Here is a 6304-nt window from a genome sequence, read left to right as displayed (position 1 = left end):
TCCTTGAATAAGATCCATGCTTCATTTCCTTCATGGTACCTAGACTTGTGGCTTACTCTGGGCTCTGCTGGACACTACATCTGCTGTAGTCTCATAGTGCACTCTAATCGAAGGGAAGGTAGTGCTGCGTGGAGCGCTCACAGACCCCCATTCCTATGACCCATGGCTTGGCTTCACCAGAGGAGTAAGGAAAGGAACAGCGCTCACCAGTTTATCAAACTTCATCCCAACACTATCTCCTAAAAGCCCCCAAGATCCACAGGTAGCAGTGGCCATCTCAAGAACACCATGGATCATGCATGACATCTCCTGCTGTCTCCTAAAATGTGGCAGTGGCCATCTCAGGGACACGAGACCATGCATGACATCTCCTGGAGTCTCCTAAAACGTGTGACTGGCCATCTCAGGGACACAATGACCATGCATGACATCCCCTGCTGTCTCCTAAAATGTGGCGGTGGCCATCTCAGGGACACCAAGGAGCATGCATGACATCTCCTGGTGTCTCCTAAAATGTGGGACTGGTCATCTCAGTGACACCAGACCATGCATGACATCTCCTGGTGTCTCCTAAAATGTGGGACTGGCCATCTCAGTGACACCAGACCATGCATGACATCTCCTAGTGTCTCCTAAAATGTGGGACTGGCCATCTCAGTGACACCAGACCATGCATGACATCTCCTGGTGTCTCCTAAAATGTGGGACTGGCCATCTCAGGGACACAATGACCATGCATGACATCTCATGGTGTCTCCTAAAATGTGGCAGTGGCTGTCTCAAGGACAACAAGGACCATGCATGACATATCCTAACGTCTCCTAAAATGTTCTTGCGACAAGTCTGCCTTGCTCTCTTTATCGAGAAAACACAGACAGATATCACCTCCTTCTACATCTCTTCAGGTGCAAGAGACAAGTGTATCCGAAGCCACAACAGGGAGCTCCATGATGCTAATGCTCCACTGACTACAAAGCATTTGCCTCTTAGAAAGTGTGTACTTTGACATCACACCAGATGTAGGAGCCTCTTTTAATCCTCCTTTATGAATTAAAGTGTGTGTCATATACACACACCGCTCTACCTAGGTCTCCACCCGCACCGCTGAGGAAATACATCTTGTTCTGGGTGGTGTCCTTTTCTGGAGAAGACACTGCGCATGGTGGGTGATAACGTTTACAACATGGGTATTACACAAAAGTATACCCATGTTTTGAAATGTGCGAAACTCTTGTGCATGCCTAATCCCAACAAGTCTGGTAATTTATGTGAATCCCTAAAACATTATTTTACCCTCAGCTTCTAAATGGATAGTGTAAAATATATTATCAAAGCTAAAATACTGTAGCCTGCCTGAGACGAGATTCTAGTAATGTGTCATAAAATTGCTCGTGAGCCAGGTGGAATGAAACTCATTTCATTAAAACACTCCATACCAGTAAACATCAGCTCTAAAATTGGGGTACAATAATTTGTAGTGCCTGTTTGGGACTGGTAACTCGAAACCCACTCTACCAGTTCATAGCATGTGGGAAACTCTACCAAACAGGTCTGCAAGCACATGATAGATGGTAACAGTACATCTATCTGTGTTTGAGTATGTTTGTTTATTGGTTAAAACTCTTACGAGGTGAATACTGAGGATCCTGTTGAATGAGTCTCCAAATCACCTGCAGATGATTACTGAGTCACACAACCCTAGTATGCAAAAAAATGAAAACTCTAAACTGCATTTACACAATTCATGAAATAGAATGGAATGGAATGGCAGTCAAGTGTGCAAAGACTGATAGGTCTCATTGAAAGGATTATGACTGGTTGGGTGAACAAACATATGATCTCCTCAAGAACAGAACAGGTCAATTGCCAATTCACATTCAACCCGCTAAGCCCTTAAAAATAGTCCCCATATTATTCCCCCTAATACAAGAACGATGACCCCAGAAACACTTGCATGAACTAGTGCGCCTCAGCAAGCATCCAAGAACTACACCATGGACCATAATAAAGACCCCTTTGAGCCATCCTGCTGAAAGTTGCTCATCTCAGTGAAAATGCCTCATCCCAGCATCAGCACTGCAGTGGGCACACCAGGCACACCTGGTGAGGTGCACAAGACACACGCACATCACAGAAGCACACGGGGCCTCCTACCCTAGATGGCTCAGCTCTGGTGCATGCCACCAGAATTTTCTCACGTTATGCCAATGGCACATGCCCTTCTTAAGATGATATGACAAGGCCCTGTGAGATCTGATCTCTGTTGGTCTAAGGCACTCCCTCATTGCTCTGATGCATTACTGAAAGGTGTAAATCTGTAAAGTATCTAATATTAAAGGCAAGACCACACTTTTGAAGAACCGGATTTACCCACTTACAGGGTCTCGGCGGCGGGGGAACCGCCCAAATCTTCCATACCCTTCATACGTAGTAAAAGGAGACACAGGAGCCTTCGTCTGCAGGAGGAACCCAGATTTATTTCAATAGCCCGGGCTATGGAACAGAGCCCAAAGCCAGTCAAAGACAAGACAGAGGAGTCTGATACTTCACTCGGTAGCTTACATGCCTTTTATATGTTTCTTAGTACATTATTTATTTATTTATTTATTTATAAATTTATAAAGCGCCTGGTGACCCGGAGGCATCCCCGCGCTATAAAGTTACAACATCCAAGAGGAGGAGGGGACCGGATGACTATTTAGGGAATAGGAAAGTCTTTAGTTTTTTTCGGAATAGGGCGTGGGAGGGTTCTAGACGCAGGTGGCGAGGCAGTGCGTTCCACCCTGAAGAGGCTTTGACCGAGAAGCGGCGGCCGCCGGTACGAGCCTTCTTAAATTTAGGGACGATGGCCAGATGCTCATCGTCCGAGCGCAAAGACCTTGAGGCTTTGTAAGGGGCGACAAGGTCTTTCAGGGCGGCCGGGCCGGCACCATTAATGAGTTTATGACTGGTGCACATTGCTTTAAACTCAATTCGCTGGCGGACAGGGAGCCAGTGAAGGGCCTTGAGGGCCGGTTTGGCAGAGGCTCTAGGGGGGAGATCCATTATGAGCCTAGCCGCAGCGTTTTGTGCCCGTTGGAGTTTGGCGAGGGTGAACTCCGGTGCACCAAGGTAGACGGCATTGCTATAATCAAGTCTGGCTAGGATGAGCCCTTGAACCAGCAGCTTCCTGGAGAGCGGGGGGAGGAGGGGGAGGATCTTGCGGGTAGACCGCAAGAGGCCAAAGCATGTTCCAGAGGTCTTGGTCGCCTGGGTCTTCATGGTGAGGCTTGGTTCAAGCCAGACGCCTAGCGTTTTGACTTGGGTCTTAGGAGTGGGAATCTCGCCAAAGGTGTCTGGCCACACCGCGGCGGGGATTGAGGACCATTTGTTACCCAGGAGCATAATTTCGGTTTTGGCACCGTTCAATTTAAGGGAGGATTCGCACATCCAGGAATAGATGTCCTGGAGACAGTTCCTCAGGCTGTCTGGATGTTTGTCTAGCTGGGAGAGGGAGACGACAAGTTGGGTGTCATCAGCATAGTTGACAACCTTGATCCCATAGGGGGTCACAACATCTTCCAGAGGGGCCATATAAACATTAAACAGGGTGGGACTAAGCGAGGACCCCTGCGGGACTCCGCATGTGAGTGGACGGGGGTCTGAGCGAGAGTTGCCGTCCCACACCTGAAAAGAACGGCCTGAAAGGAAGGAGTTAATCCAGGCGTGTGCTGAGCCCACAATTCCTGCTCTGGCCAGGCGATGTAGAAGGACACGGTGATCCACCGTATCAAAGGCGGCACTGAGGTCCAGGAGGATCACCGCCACTGATCCTCCTGAATCAAGAATGCGCCTTGATTCCTCAATGACGGAGAGGAGGGCTGTGTCCGTGCCCTGACCGGGCCGAAAGCCGGTTTGAGAGGGGCGCAGGATTTTGTTAGTCTCAAGGAATTGAGAAAGTTGGGAATTAACTAGTTTCTCTGCCATCTTGCTGATGCAGGGAAGGAGTGATATAGGTCTATAATTAGACATATCGTCAGGATTCAGGTGGGGTTTTTTTAACAGGGCTTTGACAACCGCGTTTTTCCAGCTGGGCGGCACTGTGCCTTGTCGCAAGGAGATGTTAATAAGATCCCTAATGGTGGTGACTATGCTGGGAGCGGCAGTTTTTAATATTCTAGCCGGGGCCGGGTCAAGAGGAGAGCCGCTTTTCATTTTGGCTAACGTGGAGGTGACCTCAATGAGAGAGGTTGCTCTGAAGGAGGACAGCCGCGGGCTGTTCGTGCAGACCTCAGTATCAGTGGGATTGAGGGGGGTAGTCATGGGAAGAGAGTCCAGTATACGCGAGATTTTAGAGTCGAAGAACGAGGCAAGGTCATTACTTCTGTCTGGAGGGGCATGGGGGGCGGTGGGGGCCATCGGAATGTTGAGGAGTTCTTTGACAATCAAGTATGCTTCTTTTGAGGAATTGGTGGCGTTTTGTATTCTGTTGTCATAGAATCCTGCTTTGGCAAGTTTGAGAGCTGACTTATAGCGTCTTACTGCGCTATTGTAGAGGTCTTTGTTACTATGTTGCCAGTTCTTTCTCCATTGCCTCTCGGCCTTTTTACACTCTTTGCGTAGGACCCTGAGGTCATCGTTATACCAGGGGGCTTGGCCCTTAATCCTGTTTTTGATCTCCCGATTTTTTATGGGGATGAGTTTGTCAAGGGTGGACGATATCCAGTCTCTGACTTGGGAGTCGGCGGTGGCGGGGTCTTCAGAGAGGCAGGGAGTTGAAGCGTCCAGGGCTGTGGACCAGTCCTCCACAGAGAGTCTGGCCCACGCTCTATCTCTGGTAAAGGTGGGGGGATTTTGAGGCCTTTTAAAGGCTCCAGGGAGATGGGTCGTGACCAAAAAGTGGTCCGTCCACGGGAGGGGTTGGGACTTGATGTAAAGGAGGGAGGGGATGTTGGAGAACACCGGGTCGAGAAGGTGCCCTTTCGTGTGTGTGGGATCAGAGTTGGCGAGAGACAGACCCAAGGCCGCTAAGTCGTCGATAAGGTCGGTTGCCCCAGTGTCAAGGGGATCCTCAAAATGGATGTTTAGGTCACCAGTTATGATGAAGTTGGGTGTCAGGTGAGCTGCGGAGGTGACGGTTTCCAGCAGGGCGGCTATGAAGGGGGCCGAGTACCCGGGCGGCCGATACACCAGGAGGCCTGACAGGGAGTTGGTTGAGGACAGCTGAATCGTAAAGAGACAGCTCTCTGAGTCTTGGATCGCGCAGTCTTTAGTTCGACAGGTAAAGTGGTCCCTGTAGATAATGGCCAGTCCACCTCCTCTACCTAAGGGGCGAGGTTGGGACATGATGATGAAACCCGGGGGGAGGGCCATGACAATGTCGGCGTTGGAGTGCTCTGTAATCCAGGTTTCTGTGAGTAATAGTATGTCCAAATTAAGGTCGACGATCAGATGGTTGATATGCAGGGCGTGTTTAGGGAGTGATCTGCAGTTAAGAGTCGCAATTTTAAGGGCAGGGGGGGGGACCTGTGGTTTCGGGAGGGAGAGATTGCCTGGTTTACATTTGTCACATTCATTTGGCTGTTAGTCCATTATTCACTCAGGGCAGTGTTTGTTGTTGATTAGCTGGACCCAGGTAGTGTTTGTAGTTAGTGACCTGGTCAAGGCTTGGTACACAGAGCATTGTCCACTCTATGCTTGTAGTTGGTGACCTGGTCAAGGCTTGGTACACAGAGCATTGTTCACTCTGCTTTGATCAAGGCTCTATCTTTCAGGTGATTGTTCAACTGCCTGATCAAAGCCGGGTCTTTCAAGTCATTGTTTACCCACCCTGATTAGGAGCCAGCAGTCAGACCATTGTCCAGATAACCTGATCAGGATGTCAAGGATGTGTTATCAGGCTGGGAGCAGGAGAGGAAAGATGAGTCATTAACTTGGGGTGAGGGCCATGTGGCTTTCTGATGATCTGCAGAGAACAGGGGGTTGGGCGGGTGACAGTTCCTGGGCAGAAATGCAGGCCTACAAAATGGATTTTTGTCGTGCTGATAGAATTTTCCTTGTACAAAAGAAAAACGACTAGGTGGGTCCTGTGAATGTGTTTGCACGAGATGGCAATGTTATTAACCAATGGAGTCCTGGTAAGAATGATTGTCGATCGAAAAATACTTTTCCCCACTGTGGGACTTGGCCCTTTTCCCAGAAATGTTTCGCTTTTTATTCCCTTAGTTTAGGGTGATCCCTATTATAACAAAAGGGTATAGGCCTTGTGCAGTGGAGATCCCCTGCGTAATGTTAAACTAATGTTAAGGTGCAGGTGCCCTCTTCC

The sequence above is a fragment of the Lissotriton helveticus genome, chromosome 1_2, assembly GCF_964261635.1.
Source record: "Lissotriton helveticus chromosome 1_2, aLisHel1.1, whole genome shotgun sequence".
In the NCBI taxonomy this organism is placed as follows: domain Eukaryota; kingdom Metazoa; phylum Chordata; class Amphibia; order Caudata; family Salamandridae; genus Lissotriton; species Lissotriton helveticus.
This window is presented reverse-complemented; position numbering follows the sequence as displayed.